We start from the raw sequence: 19249 nt of genomic DNA, 5'->3' as shown, positions 1-19249 counted from the left end.
TGAACGTTTTGAAGGTGAGGTCTTGGAAGAGAATGGAGCATGTGATTGTTTGCATTTTAGACCCGAGACGGCCAGGGTCTGAAATGTCTACACCTTTCAGTACAGAGGGAGCCAGGGCCACAGAGCAGTGCCACTTTGGCTGTTGAGGGGACCTGGAAGGTGCCGGGCTGGGGCCCCTCCTCGGGGCCACGCTCACAATGCGTGCGGGACAGCATAGGGTAGGGGCATCCTCCCTGCCCCCTCGGTTCTTCTGACAATGCAGAGAGGCTTGGTTTCCTCAGCCTGAGTGTCCAGAGGCTCCTGGGCCATCCGAACTCCGAGTTTGTTACCAGCAATGGTGTAGTTTGGCTTTCCTGCCTCTGAATGTGAAAGGGCAGTGGTGGGAGTGCGGGTCTGTCTGACTTTGTGCGTTCGTGCTCCACCCTGAGGTGGCCAAGCCCTGTTTGGGGGAGAACTTGAACATTTACCTTTGAGGTTTAAACATTATGAGTTAGCGCATCAGTAACCCATAAGGCATTAGTTTCATGTATGGACCTTCCGGTATCTGTAAATGAAAGTAAAAATGCTATATAAATGCCCCCCAACTAAGAAAATGAACTAACTAAATTTCTAACTAATTTAAAGAAGAAAATCAGAAGAATATTAACCAGCACCATGTCCGCTGGTTTTCTTTATTATCTGTACCGTGAAGTGTGGAGGGCTCTCTGACCTTTGATGATAGCCTGCAGCCTCTCTTGCCCTACAGTGTAGAAGCCTGAGCTGACCTGTTCTGTTGTTTCTTTTTTTGCTTAAAGCTTTTGGCCCAAAGAACTAATTACCAAGTTATTGTTGTGATGAAAGACAAGACAAACAGGTTTCAGTTTTACCAGTAGTTTCTGCCTCTTCCCTGATCAAAGTGTTAACACCAGCAGTAAATGGCCAATTTGAATTTTATGTCTTCCCTTCTGGTCTAGTACCATTGGGGTCAACCTTAAAGAGCTGCAGTTGCTGTGTTCTCACCCCTGTAAGAATTAAAGTTACAAACACATTTTTGAGGTGCCAAAGGGGCCAGACTTGTCGTGGTAAATATTGAGCATTTTTCTTATTAGACAAAGAGTGACGTGTTTCCCGTTCTTCAGCTGGATGTGTATTTTCCACTGACTGTGAAGTCTTTAATAAAGAGAGGAAAACAGCGTTGTTCGTTGCAGTTCAGTGATAACATTTACTTTGTAACTCTGCCCGCTCTGGGATTGCATCTTCCATGCGTCATCCAGCTTCATGACAAATCCTTGATAAAGGTTTTGTGTGGATAGATATGCCAGCAGACATCGAATTAACACATTGGTAATATGCGCTGCGTTTTCAAGTTGGAACTTTTGGACCCCATTTATGGCATCATGGCAGAGAAGAGAGTTCCTGTGTTGAATAAGGGTCGGTTCCCTATAGTGATGCATTTCTAGGCCCCAGGAAAATTCCTTTTGGCCCATGGACCACGAGTTTTATTTCACTGCAGCATAAACATGGCTCTTCAAGCAGAGACCCAAGGGCAGGTGATTTGTAGCCATCTCCATCAGACCCCCCTGCTGGCTGGAGCCGCACTCGGCATGACATTTCAGCAAGACGGATGGTGGGCATGAATTTCATTTTCTTTGCAGTAAGTCACAGCCAGCAGCTCCAGACAGGCCTCCCCAATGGCCATGGCATTTCACTTCCCACACAGTGTGTTCTTCTTTCCGTCCTTCTGATCTCAACTCTTTCTTCAGAGACCCCTCAGAAGGAAAAATGGCCATTTTTAAAGTCTGCAGTTGAACATAAGTGGCTTCCACTCAGGCTGGCATGTGTTCTACATGGTTTAAGATGATTGATTGGAGAGTCTGCCAGGAATACCAGACTAGACCAGGGGGTGTGACCAGAGTGGAGCACGCAGGGAAGTGGAGGCCAGGCAACCTGGGAATTCTGATGATGGGGCCCCTACTACAAGGGCTCATGATCCTGAGATGCTCTCATGACCCGTGTCCCTCTTGGGGGAAGCCAATGCATTATTATTATTATTGTTATATATGGGGCAATGGTCACAGCCCAGCATGGCAGCTGTGCAGGGCACGACCTCCATAGCCAGCCTGAAAAAGCAGTATCTCTTTGCTCTTCTGCTTAGAAGACCCTGCTGGAACTCTACACCTGTATCTTTTCTACGCTGTAGCATATTCGTCTACAAAGCAGGCATAGTGGAGAGAGGGGGCCGTGCCAGCAAGGAGCCGGTCCCACCTCCACCTCCATCTTGCACGAGACCTTGAGCGAGTTGCGGCCCCTCTTTGAGCCGTGACAGCATCACCAACGGGAATACATCCTTGCTCCCCTCGGCTTCCCGCTGCAGAATCACCTCTGATGAGAGTTACCTTTGACTCTCAGTTTCCTCAGTTTCAAATAGGTTTGATAATAACTCTTTACAAGGTTATTGTGAGAATGGAGTGAATTAATGGGCAAAGGTGCTTTGAACAAATATTCAATAAAACATTCTTTTTGAGGACAAGGAAAATGTGACAAATATTTTACTCTCCAGCAGGTTGAATAAGACATATGTGAGGAATGTAAAGCTGAAGCACAGACCACACCCCTCTTATTTCATTTTATGTATATAAAGGATTTGGCTTGGGGTGAACTTTAAGAATAGAAATAATCTTCTAGTCCAGCTGTTCAGCTGCTGCTGCTGTATATTTTTTCCAGAATGTGCTGATGCAATTATTAAGTATGGGAGGTCACTAGAAAAAGGAATTCGGAGCCTGGATAGGGATCTTTCATTTCTGCCCCATGTTTCACAGCTCCTGGTAGGGCGGCTGTGAAAGTCGTCAGCTGTGGTACAGCCTGAGCCCAGCGTCCAGGGATGCTAAGATGCCACATTTAGGTGCCAACACCCACCTCACGCTTGTGCTCGTTCCAGGCAGCTCTGTTCCCCCTAACGAGGCACGGTCCTCACCACAGCCCAGACAGCTGTGCTGAAATCCGTGGTCCCAGACCTCTGGGGGGACTGTACTAATAAGTGTGATTCTCAGGGACTCTCACTTCTCAGGGTCAAGTTGAAAGACTTTTATCTTTTGCTGCCTGGTTCCCGGGAACGCTACTCTTTGGCAGCCCCTGGCGGCTAATCCAGGAGATGGTCCTGTATTAAGCGGTGTGCCTCGCCCTGTAGCATCACATTTTACACAGGTTACGTCTGAGGGTGTATTTATTTTCATTTTAGTTTTAATCAGATTTATTACATTTATTCGATATTTTTTCATATTGGTTTGTGTCATTTTTATCATTAACTTTATGAATGTGATAGATGATGGCTTTTAACTATTTTTTATTTATTAAATAGTTTAGGCCTACAAGGCGTGAAAATTTATGTCAAGCATTTGTGTACTTTCTAAGCTTAATCAAAATGAATAATGCATCAGCTACCTTCCCCCTAAAGTGTATATGTATGAATGTATATTTTTTTCTTTTACTCTTTGACTTTTTATCACAAAAATGTATTGAATAAGTGTGGAGAAGTGTGGAAAGAATAACACCTAAATACTCATCATTTAGGTTTAATACTTAATGACATGTTTCCGTATTCACTTTATCTATGTTTTTTTAAATATTTACTTATTTATTTCTTTATTTGGTCGTGCTGGGTCTTAGCTGTGGCATGCAGGCTCCTTAGTTGCATCTCGCCAGCTCTTTAGTTGCAGCTTTAGTACCATTTTATCTATGTTTTTGTTGTTAGTGAGGGATACCTATTTTTAAATATAGTTCATATACTTAACTTTTCATCTTTAATTCACTTATGTTAGTAGATTTTTATCAACCCTGCCCCGACCATATGAAAGGTTCTGTGGAGGGTTCAAAAAAGTAGAAGGCAAAGCACCTTAATAACAATATCGCTCCTGTTTATTGACCATCTCCTATGTCCTAGACACTTACATATAGTATTTTAACCCACCCTGGTGTGGACATTATTCTCACGTGACAGTCGAGGAGACCGAGGCTCAGGGAGGTTATATAGCCTTCCAAAGACAACAGAATTGGAAAGCGATGGAGCCACAATACAAATGCAGGTCATCCCGTATCCACCCCATATTTTTCCCACAATATTGTGGTCGTTTCTCTCTCTCCACCCAGCCTTCAAGGTTTTGATGTAGTTAAGGGGGAAGAACAAAATGTGAAACAATAATCTAAAAGTTAAACACATGTAGAGGATGCTTAGAGAAAATGATCTAAGGTAATAGTCAGCCTGAAGCCACAAACAAAAATGGTGTATGTTCTGGTAGAAGCCCAGCACTGTGAGTGGGAAGGGACGCCCTGGGAAGGAGACTGGCAGGGGCCGGGATGGAGAGCTCGGTGGGATTATTGTGAGTAAAGAGGAGGGGGAGCGTGTGTATGGGCAGAGGACAGTCCAACCTGGTTGTCTGCAGAGTGGTGGCCCCTCCTTATCTTGAAGCCCAGGGTAGATTAGTTAATGATTTGAGGATGGAGATCCAGGGACTCAGAACTGTTTTTAGAAGTGCAAAGGTTCCTCTGTAACAGACGGCAGTTCCTCTTGGTGAAGGTGGCCCAGATTCACCTTCCCCGCTCCACAGCGGCTGCTTCCATCCAAGCAGGCTGTGTAGAATCCTTTTGGAGAATAAATGCATGCTTGCTTGCTTTTGCCATTTGATACATTTGCATGGATCATCGGATGAAAGTCTGCCCTAGGGCCCCAAAGCAGCAGAGAAGCTGTTGTATCCAGCTGCCAAGGGAGTTCATGTGTCAGGACACTTTCCCACCGACGGGAGCTTCAGGGCAGTGATTACACCTGATCAAAACTGAAAACCGAGGGGCTTTCTTGGTGGCACAGTGGTTAAGAATCCACCTGCCAATGCAGGGGGCACGGGTTCGAGCCCTGGTCCGGGAAGATCCCACTAGCCGCGGAGCAACTAAGCCCATGTGCCACAACTACTGAGCCTGCGCTCTAGAGCCCACGAGCCACAACTACTGAGCCCACATGCCACAACTACTGAAGCCCGTGCGCCTAGTACCTGTGAACCACAACCGTGGAAGCCCGTGCGCCTAGACCCTGTGATCCACAACCGTTGAAGCCCGTGCGCCTAGAGCCTGTGCTCCGCAACAAGAGAGGCCACCGCAGTGAGACGCCTGCGCACCGCAACGAAGAGCAGCCCCCGCTCAACACAACTAGAGAAAGCCTGCACACGGTAACAAAGACCCAATGCAGCCAAAAAAAAAAAAAAAAACCTGAAAACCGTACGCTCTCTGTTGCTCCCTAAATCCTAAAAATGTCCATTTAAATATATTATTTTGTGCTTCTCCCGCTTAGAAACAGTGCCCTGTGTTTATCTTTTTTTCCTTAATTTTACCTTGAATAACTAAAGGCTTAGAGAAAAAGTGAGCACCTAGGTTGGCATTTCTGACAGTTCAGCATATGACCTGATGGGAATGTTGATGAAATAGTAAATTGGCTATTCCAACAATTGTTGTTCTAAAAGAACTTTTGTGTCCCAAAAGTCATTGTGACCACAGTCCTTTGCTGGGAGAACCAGGAGTGTTAGCTCTTACCCTTAGGACTTGAGCTTAAGGAAATGCTTAGCGTAACCCCCAAATATCAAAATATTCCCAATATCAAGGGATGGAACACCCCCTCCCCGCCCCAGCTATGCCAAGCAGCTCTTTGAAGTAATAAGAATCCCTGGCCTGGGGTGTCAGTTATGGAAGCCATCCCACATTCCAGGAGTATCCTCCTTATCTCGCATCCTCTCAGGAATTTCAGGTGGGATGAGCTTAGTTTTTTATAGTTACTTGTGGCTCTGAATTTCTGCTTCTCTTAAATTAGCTCAGCTTATGGGTTCCTGCCATCCCACATGCAGCATCCCTGCCTACCTGGTGTGGCTCCCCTTTGTTGGTTTCCAAGATTCTTTGTGCTTTGTGATGCTGGGAGCTCCATTAGGGAGTTAAACATGGGTTTAGATGTCAGGGGAGGAAAAAGGAAGCTGTAGAAAAGTAGACTTGGGAGACATTTGTATAGAAGTGACATTATAGAGGGAGGAGATTGACAAGAGCATGTGTACAGAAGAGGGAGGCAGACACAGGACAGCCCCTCAGCCCAAAGAGGAGCAGGAAAGAAAGGAAACGCAGGAGATGGTGAGAAAGGCTGTTGAAAACAGGAGAAGTCCCACCTCAAATAAGCCAAACGAGGGAGGAGTTTCTGTAGGTTGGAGTGATTTGTAATACCAGGTACCAGACAGTGGATGAAAATGACTCAGAATGAGGAAATTTCCCAGAGTTTGGCACTCTCACAGGAGTATCTGTGAACAGGTGAGGACGACCAGATTCTCCTGGTTCCTTGACAACCAAATGGTTTAGCAAGTTTGGCCTCTGTCAGCCCGCGGTGAACGTTTCCCTGTGAGAAGTGGCAATGGTGACATCTACAGGGCATTGGCTGGAAATGAAATCTGTGCCCCCAGAAGAATGCTTGCCAAATATTACCTTAAATTCCAGGGCGTTTTACAAAAAGCAGGTGCCACTCTCCGCCCCTTGTTCACTGAAGTGCGAACTGCAGACCTGCCTGTTCCACAGACGTAGTTGAAATTAGGTTTGATATTAAAATCACACAACTGCTTTCATTTTTCATTTTATTCCTGACTATCAAAGTACTAAGCAAGAATAAGATTGATGTCACACACTGCAAGCAGCTTCCCTATGAGACAATTCTTAAAAGCAATTATATATTGCACAAACCGGAGAGTCAATCTATATCTGTAATTCAGTCCCTGGAGAGCGTGAAGGCCCATGACATCTGCTTTACCAGGAACAGAGGAAGAAACATTTAAAATTCAAATGTACTGAGACTCTATGACATGGCAGTACCCTCTTGAAAACAGAGACAACATGCAAACTGTGCTGACAAAATAAATAGGAAGTGATATCATTTCTCAAACTTCTCTGCAACAGTCTTTCCCCATTATTTTTTCAGTTTGAAAGAAATGCAGGGCCAGAATTTTATATCTATTTTACAGGCATAAAGGAGGCCAAAGAAGAGGGGAAAAAAGAAACGAAGAATAAATGCAATGATTAGAAAAGTTACAAAGGTATTAATCCACTAGAAAAATAATCACATTAAATGTGAGTGGTCTAAACACACTAATTAAAAGACAGAGACAGAAAGGATGTTTTTAACCCGACTATATATTGTCCACAAGAGACCTGATTTAAATATAAAGACTCTCCTGCATACCTGAAACTAGCACTATTGTAAATCAACTATACTCCAATTAAAAAAAAAGAAAAAGAAACAAAAAGAAAGATGCTCACAAAAGTAAAGGGATGGAGAAAGATATACCATGCTAACTCTAATCCAAAGAAAGTTGGAGTAGCAATATTAATTTCAGACAAAGCAGACTTTGGAACAAAGCGGATCATCAGAGATAAAGAGCACACTGCATTATGTATAAAGGGGTCGGTTCTCCAAAAGACATAAAAGCATGGGGCTTCCCTGGTGGCGCAGTGGTTGAGAGTCCGCCTGCCGATGCAGGGGACACGGGTTCGTGCCCCGGTCCGGGAGGATCCCACATGCCGCGGAGCGGCTGGGCCCGTGAGCCATGGCCGCTGAGCCTGCGCGTCTGGAGCCTGTGCTCCGCGACAGGAGAGGCCACAACAGTGAGAGGCCCGCGTACTGCAAAAAAAAATAAATAAAAATTAAATAAATAATTAGAATCATACAAAATATGTTGTCTGACCTTGATGAAATTAGACAAAAATCAGTAGGAGAAAGATAACAGGAAAATCTTTAAACATTTGGAAATTAAATAACATACTACCAAATAACCTGTGTATCAAAAAGCAGTTTCAAGGGAAATTAGAAAATACTTTAAACTGAAGGAAAATAAAATTACAACATTTAGAAATTTGTGGAACATGGCTAACATAGTGCCTAGGATGATATTTATAGTATTAGAAACTCAGAAAAGACAAAAAGTCTGAATCAATGATCTAAGCTTCTACCTCAAGACACTAGAAAAAGAATGTCTGCTTGTAGCATGTATCATAGGGTACAGTATAGCACAAAAATAACCCCAAAGCAAGCAAAAGAAAGGAAATAATAAAGATAGGAGGAAAAATCAATGAAATTGAAAACAGAAACATAATAGAATCAATGAAACTGAAAGCTGGTTCTTTGAGACAGTCAGTAAAATCGATAAACCTGTTGTAAGTCTGACAAACAAAAAGACAAACTTACCAGCATCAGGAATGAAAGGGGAAATCTCCACAGACCCCACAGCTATTAAAAAGGAATGAGCTATTGATACACATAACACTTTGCGTGCTTCTCAAAGGCGTTATGCTGAGTTGAAGAAGCTACACTCGAGAATTTGCATACACTCTCTGGTTCTATATATATGATACTTTCCAAAAGGCAAAACCATAGTGATGGAGAACAGATTGGTAGTTGCCAGGGTTCAGGGATGTGGGGTGTGCAAAGGTAGATTTTTGGAGTAGTGTAGCTGTTCTATATTCTGGTTGTGGTGGTAGTTACATAAATCTATACATGTTTTTAAATTCATAGAACCGTACACAAAAAAGTCTCCCCCACACACACAACACAGTCACTGTTACTATTTTTTAATTTTTTAAGTAAATTTTTTTGAAAAGAAAAAGTCACAATCCATATGGTCATTTTCTTATCCTTTGGGTCTTATTCTTTTGAAGCTTATAGGAAAGGCAAATAGATTTAGTGTTTGGTGAGACAGGTTCTCACTTGTTCACGGCAATACGTTACATCTATAGCAGGACAGTGTGTAAAGTGTCAGTTTGTGGTGAGTCATCTTCAAGCATTCATCGATGTGCTCTGGCCCAGCCTCTAACTTGGTTGGCCTCTGACAAGGTACCACTCGAAACAGTACAGCCTCGTAGTTCAACAAGGACTCAGATTCTCAGCTTCACCCTGAAAAGCCTGAGAGCCAGAAGATTTGAAGAGGGCCGTTAATCTGGGCAGCTGTTAATCTCCAGCCTCCCACTCTTCCTCAATTAGAGGGAAATTATCCAAGCTGGGAAGGGGGAAGAGTGTTCCAGAAGAATCTCAAGATGCAGTCTTAGTCTGTATGCACCTGCCTCAGGATAAGCCCAAGAGGAGAGATGAAAACCCAGTGGAACCCCCATAATTTGGGGGATCCCAGGGTGATGGGGAGCTTTGCCTTGTTCATCTCACTTGGACTCCTGGTGGTGACAGACCTCCCTGACCTCCCTCGAGCTGCAGTGGATTGAGGGTGACAGAGCAGAGGTGGGTGGAGAGCGGGGAGGGCAGAATAAGACCCCCGAGAGCTTCAAAGGATGGAGAACACCACCAACATGAGGTGAACAGGGGATGGGTGTGGACATGACAACCAGAGGCCACAGTGAGGACGTTGTGAGGACAGAGCCAGGGATCACAGCCCTTAAGGCATGGTTATACACAGCAGTGGGTGTGATGTGAAAGACGATACTCAGAATCTTTCCAGATGAGTCACAGCTCAAAGGCTGCCAGCCCAGGAGCATGATGGAAGGAGAAACAGAGGCCGCCCGCCCCTGCCCACGCCAGGACCCACTTGGAATCAAGCCAGGGTGGTGTAGGAGAGAAGAAAATCCAGGAGAAGGGGGGCTTCGAACTGGAAAGTGGCTGATATCTGTCAATCTAAATTGAGAAATTATGCGATTTAACTTTCACCTAAAAGCAACTAGACTACCTTTCCCCAAACTGAGGAAGATCAGAGGCTTGAGGTGGAGATTACGGGCAGTCAGAGAAAAAGAAAACTATACTTGGGAGTACTTGAATTTTTGAAGTTCATATATATAACATACCTTTAAAGAATTGTTATAACTGAAAATAGGGAGGAATGGTGGAAGTCGTGTGTTTTGACCTGGTAATATGTTCTAGCCGCCAGATGAGGCCCCCCAGGGCTATAACAACCACCCAGAGACTATACACGAGACAGTCTCTTTTTTCAGATGGAATACTGGAGCTCAGAGAGGCTAAGTCGCAAAGGCTGCACAGCACAGCCAGGATTTGAAGGCATCTGACTCTCAACCTGTCCTATTTCCCTGGTGTTTCACAAGCCTCTCACAACAGGAAGAAACACAAGGGTAACCAGTCGTTCAGATCCCAGGGTACCCCTGTCCCATAGCCGGGGACATAGAGAGGCTTAGGGGACACAGTCATGCTGGCATCAGAGTGGCCATCATCAGTCCTGACATTGGGCAGCTGTGAATCTCAGCTGACCCTGGAGAACAGTCTCAGACCATGAACTCACCCGTACTCCGTGAGTTTGTATTGTTACTTCAAGTAACACATATTAGCGCTTGCTTTAAAGATAACAGGGTTTAAAGTGGGGAGTTCCCAGGAGACAGGGGGCTTCCCCCACCCCACTCATTTCTCTGTGGGGTGGATTTGGCGTAGCCAGTGAGCTGTCCCGTGTTGGTAGTCTCAGTCATTAACCTCTATTTGCAATAGTTAAGTTGTTCTGCTAGAAGAAGGAATGCACCTGAGATGGACGCACAGAGTACGCTTCTCAGCAAAGCAGAAGCAGGTCAGCTTAGGCTGCCACAGAGCAAATGCCTGCCCGGGAACAGCCATGACCGCCTGCTTTTGCATTCCCCTCTAGGAAAATCTACACTGATTTTAGGAGGACTGGGCATAGCCAAGGAAGAAGGAGGTAGAACAACCCAGATTAGAATCTGTGGCTGGCTAGAATCCTCCCGCCCCTGGGAGTCTATAGCCGGGGGCCTAAAGGGGCAGATTTCTGGGCTTCTGCCCAGATACAGGTGGTCCCGGAGTTGAGGAAGAGAGGGGAAGCTCTGGGGCATATAAAGTAGACTAGCCAGAGTCAGGAGAAAGTTTGCATCTGTAGCAGGCAAAGAAGGGCTAAAATTCCTACCACAACGAAGCAAAAGGGTTTGATGCTATATAATCAGAAGCTGTAGTGCTTATGGCATTTAGCGTAGTTATAGTGTAGAAAGTAACCTGCTAGCATAGGGGAATTACGTAGAGGTGCTGGAAGTAAGACTGCTTATCCCTCCTTGTTATCAGCTAACATTTATGTATCTTACTGCGGACCAAGCCCTTGGCTGGGGCTCACCGCCCCTTGTCCCGTTTAATTCTCTCCACAGCCCTGTGGTGGGCACTGTTGGGACCTAGAGAGAAGGGTCACTTTGCCTGAAGTCACACAGTGACGCAGAGCCAGGCTGGAGTCTGACCCAAGGGCAAAGGTCCTTCAGACTTCATTACTACATTCATACTTGGTACAATAAAGTGAGAAAACGCAACAGAACTGGGCATCAGAAAATGGATCCAGCCCGATCCTTGTCAGCACTGCGGTCTGGAAAGTCCACAGACCCTCTGTCTGTTTCACTTTCCTCATCTGTAAAAGGAGACCGTTCTGAGGGTGAACCGAGCTAGTGTCCACGAAAGTGGTTGGGAGATGCTACCACTTGGTGACGATGACTGTGTAATCAGGAAATAATCCTCAAGTCAAGTGCCTGCTCTGGACCAGCAGCTGTGCTCGGGACTGGGAATACAACAGAGGGCAAAGCAGACGTGCTCTGTGCAACTGTGCTTGGGACTGGGAATACAACAGAGGGCAAAGCAGACGTGCTCTGTGCAACTGTGCTTGGGACTGGGAATACAACAGAGGGCAAAGCAGACGTGCTCTGTGCCCTCGTGGAGCTTGGTGGAGGGATAGAGCACGTCTTTAAATAGAAGAAACGGTATTGGAGGGTGCAGCCTCGTCTGGGAGCTCCAGGGTGCAGGCTCTGAGATGGAAGAAAGAGGTGGAGAGGTCAGGGGACACGATGGCAGCAGGTGTGGCGGGGAGAGGGTCCTGTGTGGAAAATCACTGCGGAGGGGAGGGGACGTGCGTGTCCATGGAGTTGAGGGGGCGCCGACAGAGCCCTAGGCTGGGGAGCTGGTTGACAGGCCCGACCTTGCAGGGCCTCCTAAACAGTGAGGGGGAGCCCGCTCCTTACGGAGGAGCAAAAGGAAGACTCTGTGTGGAAGGGTGATCTGAGCAGACTCACATTTCCAGAACAGACGGGCAGGGAGACCAAATGGGAAGCTAAGGCTGTGGTCCACACGGGCGTGGATGGTGGTGGCTTGGACCAGCGTGATGGATGTGGAGATGGAGAGATGTCCATGGTGGTGGGAGAGATGTTGGGAGGTAAGTCGGGTAAGAGTGGTGATGTGTTGGAATAAGGGGTGAGGAAAAGGTAGCCGCCAGGGCTGAGGTCAAGGTCTCTGGCTGGGGAACCACATGAATGGGGTACCACTTACTGAGACGGAAGATGTGATGGGTGGGCTCCGTGGAGGTTCATGGACTGAGTTCTCAGACATGAAGACATCCACTGAAGATCTCCAGTAGGCTAAATAGAACTGGTGCTCATGACACCAGTAGCTGGTACGTGTTGTCTGACTTTTAAGAGGAAGTGGCAGAGCAGCTTCTGGGGGCCTTCATGGTCTGGGTCCAAAGAGCTTCTTCTTTGGTATAAAACACAGTGCCTTTCCTTCCGGAGTTGGCCTCGTTTGTGAGATCAGATGACCACGTGACACAATGAGAAATTACAAGTCAGTGCGTGACTGATGAGCAGAGCTCGGGGTGTGCTGGAAGTGAGTGCAGAGGCTTCCTGGAGAAACTGATACACGGGACACACCTGGCAGACTGAGGGACAGGTGGGAGGGAAGATGGCGATACACCGACGAGAGCAGAAGAGAGAATAAACACAGCTCTGTGCTGGGACAGGGGCAGCGGGAGCGAGGTGGGAGGCCGACTGAAGATTGCAGCGTATACATAAGACATTGGGTCACGGCGTCCAGCCGCTTAACACAGAGATGTATTTGAAGATGAGACTTGTATTCTTGGAATTGTGACTTTTCTATTTCAGTGGCTTCTGGTCTTGTTAAAAGGCAGATCAGTCATGGCAAACGGCAAACCCAAGTTCAAATGACGTGAAAATTGAGTGTGTGTGTGCGTGCGCGTTTATGTACGTGTGTTTCTTTCCCACCCTCACGCAAAGCTTTAGGCAGTATCTAATAGCCAGCTTAGTGAAAATGATACTTTAAAATAGTTGTGAGGGCCTCAAGAAAATGATGTCTATTTCCACTCCTGATCTCAACTATTGGGGGCAGCTGGGTGACCTGTAATCAAACCTGCGGGGGGCCCTGCACTGGAGAGGGAATGGACAGCTCTGGAGAGCCAAGCCAGAAATGGAGTAAATGACTGTTCTCGAATTTTGGTTCACCTGGAAAAATGTCTTCTGATGTGAATAAAAACATGTCGGCACAGGGAGAATGTCTCTTCCCAGGCTTTGGGCTTTGCGTTGCTGCCACGCCAGGCCTGCCGTCTCCCCTCACCTCTTTTGGGAGTGGGAACCAGCCCCTATGATTTCAGAGCCCATCAGAAAGTGTTCACACGGGAGCATAGGAGAGGGCAGCCGAGGGTGTGGGCTCGCCCTCCTGATGTGCTAGGAAAGGAGACCCAGTGACCGTAACATCAGCATCTTCTAGTTCCATCTGCTTATTACTGTCCAGGGAGCCCATCCACAGGCTACTTACAGAGAGGAGGCATTTGTCTAACTTCTGACTGTCCACTTTTTTCAGTAATAGGGAAACTGACTCGTGAAACATACAAAGTAGTTCAGGGACAACCACTTTGGGGCCTATTTAAAATAACTTGACCTATATTGTCTATAATTAAACCTGGAGTGGGATTGCATTTTGAAAAATTCTCTTAAGCTGATTTATCCTTTTTCAGTGCACCACAGCAGAATCCCCAAAGAAAGGGAGAAAAAATATCTGTGTGTATTTATAAAACATCCTCTTTGGATGAATATATTTTGTGAGAGGAAGACAGCAAGGGGAAATATCACAGCCAAAAGGATGATCTTCTCTTCCGTTGGAAGAGACTTTTTTTTTTGTGTGTGTGTGTGTTACGCGGGCCTCTCCCGTTGCGGAGCACAGGCTCCGGACGCGCAGGCCCAGCGGCCATGGGTCACAGGCCCAGCCGCTCCGCGGCATGTGGGATCCTCCCGGACCGGGGCACGAACCCGCGTCCCCTGCATCGGCAGGCGGACTCTCAACCACTGCACCACCAGGGAAGCCCGAGACTTTTTTATAATGAAACAAAGTCCTGATGGGTTCATTCCATTTACTTGTCCAAGTCCAGTGGAGATCCTGTGTTCATTGGACTCTTGATATTATCCGAAACTTCTGATATAGTCAGGATTTATGCTCCCACTCAATAAAAATACCAGCTTTCTGCAGTCCAGGGTCTGATCTGTTACGTTCTGTCCAGAAGAAAGTAGTTTCAGATGCAGAAGCATGTGTGTTCATGCTCTGGGTGCTCTTTCAGCACGTAGGGTGGGAATCCAAACAGTCCAGGAGAAGGGCTCGGCCCAAACTATAGAATTCCCACATCCTTTAACAGTCTGGGCCCCTGGAGAGCAACAGGACTGAAACAAAGGCCTCTGCTACTTGTGATCGCTGAGGCTCGTATTCTGTGTGGTTTGTTTCTCTTACCTTCGGTCCTGACAACAGCTCAGATACATGAGAGCTGTGCAGCCACAGCTGCTGACCTCACTCCGGGCCACACACTGCAGACAGCCAGTGCCGCCACAAGTACAGCCTGGGAATCATTCGAACGTGGCAGCCCCAGGCAGCAATGTCCCCACCCCACTCCTGTGTCCAGACTGCCTTAATTTAAGCCCCTTCACCTGAGACAGTTATTCCCAGCTGAAAACAGACCACAGCTGCTGCTCAAATAGTACTGGTGACCTGAAAACATCTAACTACAGTTTTCAAAATATGATTAGGGGGAACCACCATATCAGTTTATAACACTAGTGTTGGGACCAAATTTTAATTCCAATCCCAGTTAGATTCATCCATTCATTTCATTTTTCTTCTGGGTCTCCGGTGTGCCAGCCATGCTGCTGGGTCCCCAGGGTCCCTCAGGGAACAAGAGGCACCCTGACTTCCGGGCTACAGTGGGTGAGCGTGAGGTAAGGTATGAGCAGCGTCGTAAGGCAGGCTGAAAATGTGTCATCATTTGTAAGAAATACAGGATGATTCTACCAAAATACTCTCCCAGCACATGTTCTTTTATGGTCTGACCAGATCATTTCTGGTTTCATTGTCCCAGTGGTGCCGAGAGTAACTCTTTCAGCCTGTCCCTGTTCTCTGAGGAGCGATGCTTGGAGCAGCCCTGGGTGCTGGGCACCCCACACCCACAGATCACTGAGTTGCCCACCCTTGTTGCCCAAATGCCCAGGCAGAGAGGGAGTAGGAAGTGTAGAGATGGCAGAGACAGCCAAGAAGGTCCCAGTTGCTTCCTTCCAGAGCCTTTTCTTTACTGGTCTTGCGCTCCCCATCAGAAAAGGGGGCTAGAGAATTCCTTTAGCCCCCTGCCCCATCACACCCACACTGGGCAGGGGCTCCGGTGTTCCTCAGCACTGAAGTCTTTAGTGCAGGTGTCCTACTGCCTGGCATTACCGGTGCCCTCCCTCCACTGGTGGCCATCTGTCCTGTCAGCCCGGCTTAGGGGCAGATGAACAGCAGGATGGAGCGGCCGTGTGTCAAGTCAGTCAGTGACAGAATCACCAGCACCTACACCACCATCTCATCCGGACGTGAACTGAAGTGAGACATTTTCTTGTTTGCCAGAAGAGGAGAAAGATTCTCACCCACTGGGAGAAAGACATGATTATTTTAGCTTTCTGATCAAACCTTTCCTTGCATCTTCCCATACTGGGAAAGGTAAACCAGTAGGAGTGGGTGAAGGGTTGGCTGTGAGGTGTGGGGTGCTTAGGAAAGGTGTTTAGGGAGAGCTTGGCTTCCAGTTGCTTAGCTGGGTGGACAGTGATGCCATTTTGCTGAGACTGATGTGGTACCTTCCACAATCTAAGGAACTGAGGTCCTATCAGTGGCGGTTAGCATTTTAAATCCTCTTAGTGATATTTACAGCTGTCATTATAAAAACTAGAAGCTCCGATAGCCTGTCCCACCCAGAAATAGAGCACATAACCCCTATGTTTGTAGCAGCACTATTCATAATAGCCAACGCTTGGAGACAACCTAAATGTCCATCGACAGATGTATGGAAAAAGAAGATGTGGTACCTATATACGATGGAATACTACTCAGCCATAAAAAAGAATGAAATAATGCCATTTTCAGCAACATGGATGCAACTAGAGATGATCATACTAAGTGAAGTAAGTCAGAAAGAGAAAGACAAATACCACATGGTATCACTTATATGTGGAATCTAAGATATGACACAAATGAACATATTTACAAAACAGAAACGGACTCATGGATATAGAGAACAGACTTGTGGTTGCCAAGGGGGAGGGGGAGGGATGGACTAGGAGTTTGGGATTAGCAGGTGCAAACTATGAGATATAGAATAGATAAACAACAAGGTCCTCTTGTATAGCACAGGGAACTATATTCCATATCCTATGATAAACCACAATGGAAAAGAATCTAAAAAAGAGTGGATATATGTATATGTATAACTGATACACTTTGCTGTACAGCAGAAATTAACACAACATTGTAAATCAACTATACTTCAAGTAAAATAATCAAAAGAAAAAAAAGAAAGAAAGAAGGAAATCCAGTGCATGTATGGTGGTGGCAGCGCTTCACCCTGTGCACCGTTTGCTGGAGCTCAGAACTTTGTCGTGCTGGCCTGTGAAATCACAGCTGTGTGGCTCTGAGGACCCAGCACAGCCCCTGCCCCAGAGCCAAGGTGGGTTGTCCCCAGCTCTACCAGCCTACAAGAAATCACCCCGTGGTTGGGCAGCGACCAGGATGAGGGGGCTATGGCACATCCCGGCCCTGCTCACAACCCCAGCGTGTCCCCGGGATTGGCCTTCAGTCTGCTCTCAAGCCCAGCATATATGCCCAGGGTTGGCATTCAGTCCGCCGGTGCCAGGCTCCTGGGGAGCTGCGGATCTCAACAGTGGAAGAATCAAGATGCGACCCAGAAGGCTGGGTTTGTCCTCTTCTCTTTATCTTTTACGGTTTCCCTGATTCATTTTGTGGGTAAATGAAGTGCCATTTGATAAAATGCAGCACACCGAGCTTTCTAAGCAGAAGAGTCCTCTGCCATCTCCCCAAACGGAAAGAATACTCAGACTAAACTTGGTTCTCTAGGATCCAAAGTCCGGCTTCTGTCTACACACGCAGAGCTTGGATTTAATTCTTTATTTTGGCTTCCTAGCTATCAAGACAGCTAAAAGCCACGTTCATAGCTTATAGTAATCAAGTCAATTTTGACTTTCCTACTACACATCATTTTATCTTCAAACTGAGAAATAATTAAGCCACCTTTGCAGGCGTTGCAAATTGGGCTAAAAATGAGGGAAATGCCCTATGACACATGGTCTGTGAATGACTTATATCGGATTATCACCTCTGAGTAGAATTTGAGTTTGACTCTGTTAGTATATGATTTTTGACGGGCACGTTTTCGCCTTTTGTCTCCACCTGAACTGAAAAGACAGGTTCATACTTCGTGTCTCACTGTATATATCTTGCCCAAGGCTGTTGTCTTGCCCCCAACCATCTGTCCTAGTGGAACTGCCATCACAAAGTGCCATTCGCATTTGTTTATCCATCCCTTCTTTTTCTCATAACGTGATGATCTGTAAATTACGCTTGTCAACATCTCCTAGACGCTGTTACATTCTGGATGGCTGTGTGCTCCTGGGCACAGCTGTTTCAATCATTGTTTCCTTTTACTGACAGAAAGGAGAAACCAAAGGTTGTTTTGACAATAATCTTTTTTTTTTTTTTAAATAAAGAGAAACTAGTGGAAGGAAGGAAGAGTAAGGAAGCATGAGGCCCAGATTATTTGTAGGAGAGGGATGTACAAGAGGGTCAAGAGTGGCTTATGAATCAAATCAATTGATGCGTTGGACAAACAGTGGGTTTGTAAGATGCATTTACATTGAATCTGAAAAGATGTTTGGAACTGAAAGAGGCATTGGCTGGGAGCAGAGTCACTGCAAATGATGCTGTTGAAAAGGTGGGGGGGCACGTAGAGAGTCAGGCTGAGTTTTGCCTTATTAAGAAAATCCATAGGGCGTCCCTGGTGGCACAGTGGTTGAGAGTCCGCCTGCCGAGGCAGGGGACATGGGTTCGTGCCCCGGTCTGGGAAGATCCCACATGCCACGGAGTGGCTGGGCCCGTGAGCCATGGCCGCTGAACCTGCGCGTCCGGAGCCTGTGCTCCACAACGGGAGAGGCCCACGTACCGCAAAAAAAAGAAAAAAAGAAAATCCATAGCGTTTATGCACAGCAGGGCCAAGATTATTAATTAGAATGCCTAAAATCCATGTTTATCATCGGTTCACTAGGCTGTGCTGTATTGCCACTTAACAAACCCTTCTGGGGATGCTACGTGTTTTGCTTAAATGGCAATTTTAAGAAGACCAGAACAGACCCGTGAGACGCGTATAGGAGCAGTATACGGGGTAGTTGTCTCCAAGGGAAAAGCATTAGCCATGTGGTCTTTGATCAGAAAGGTGATCAGCACCACGAAAGCCCCAGCGGCTGTTGGTCCCTACAGTCAGGCTGTGTTAGTCGATGGGACCATTTACATTTCAGGACATCTAGCCGTGGATCCTGCAAGTGGATAGCTTGTGCCAGGAGGGGTGGCAGAAGAGACTAAACAAGCTCTTACAAACATGGGTGAAATCCTGAAAGCAGCGGGCTGTGACTTCACGAATGTGGTGAGAACAGCTGTTTTGCCGGCTGACATAAACGACTTCAATACTGTCAGTGACATCTACAAGCAGTATTTCCAGAGTAGTTTTCCCGCGAGAGCTGCTCAGGTTGCTGCTTTGCCCACAGGAGGGCAAAGTGTTGAGACTGTAGCAGTAGCTGTGCAAGGACCTCTCGTGACAGCATCACTCTGAGTGGGCCCAGTGTTATTTAGTCCGGAATCTTAATAATGTTTTAAAATTAACATCTTAATTTTTACAGTCTTTGTTGGGAAGTGTAAGGTTGACTGAAATATCTGAAGTTATTTTGGAAATACCATGTAATAAGGGGAATTGAACGTGAATTGAAGAATAATGATGAATCTAGTTACTGATGTTATAAATTACACCTCTATAACACTCATATTACTGGATGTGGGAAAAGAGACACGCATTACATAGTTACTCAGAAAAATAAAAGTAAAGGGAGATAGCATGTAGGAAAGATGAGTTACTATTCC

General features: G+C 46.3%; 1 protein-coding gene and 1 pseudogene across 1 annotated transcript in view; both read left to right on the top strand.

The window, feature by feature from the left end:
* Positions 1-19249, top strand: part of MTUS2 (microtubule associated scaffold protein 2) — a 312496-nt gene that overhangs the window by 203829 nt on the left and 89418 nt on the right. The window lies entirely within an intron of this gene.
* On the top strand, positions 18531-18944 carry LOC112406610 (2-iminobutanoate/2-iminopropanoate deaminase pseudogene; annotated as a pseudogene).

Source organism: Neophocaena asiaeorientalis, unplaced genomic scaffold (genome assembly GCF_003031525.2).
Source record: "Neophocaena asiaeorientalis asiaeorientalis breed wild unplaced genomic scaffold, Neophocaena_asiaeorientalis_V1.1 scaffold59, whole genome shotgun sequence".
In the NCBI taxonomy this organism is placed as follows: Eukaryota; Metazoa; Chordata; class Mammalia; order Artiodactyla; family Phocoenidae; genus Neophocaena; species Neophocaena asiaeorientalis.
This window is presented reverse-complemented; position numbering and strand designations above follow the sequence as displayed.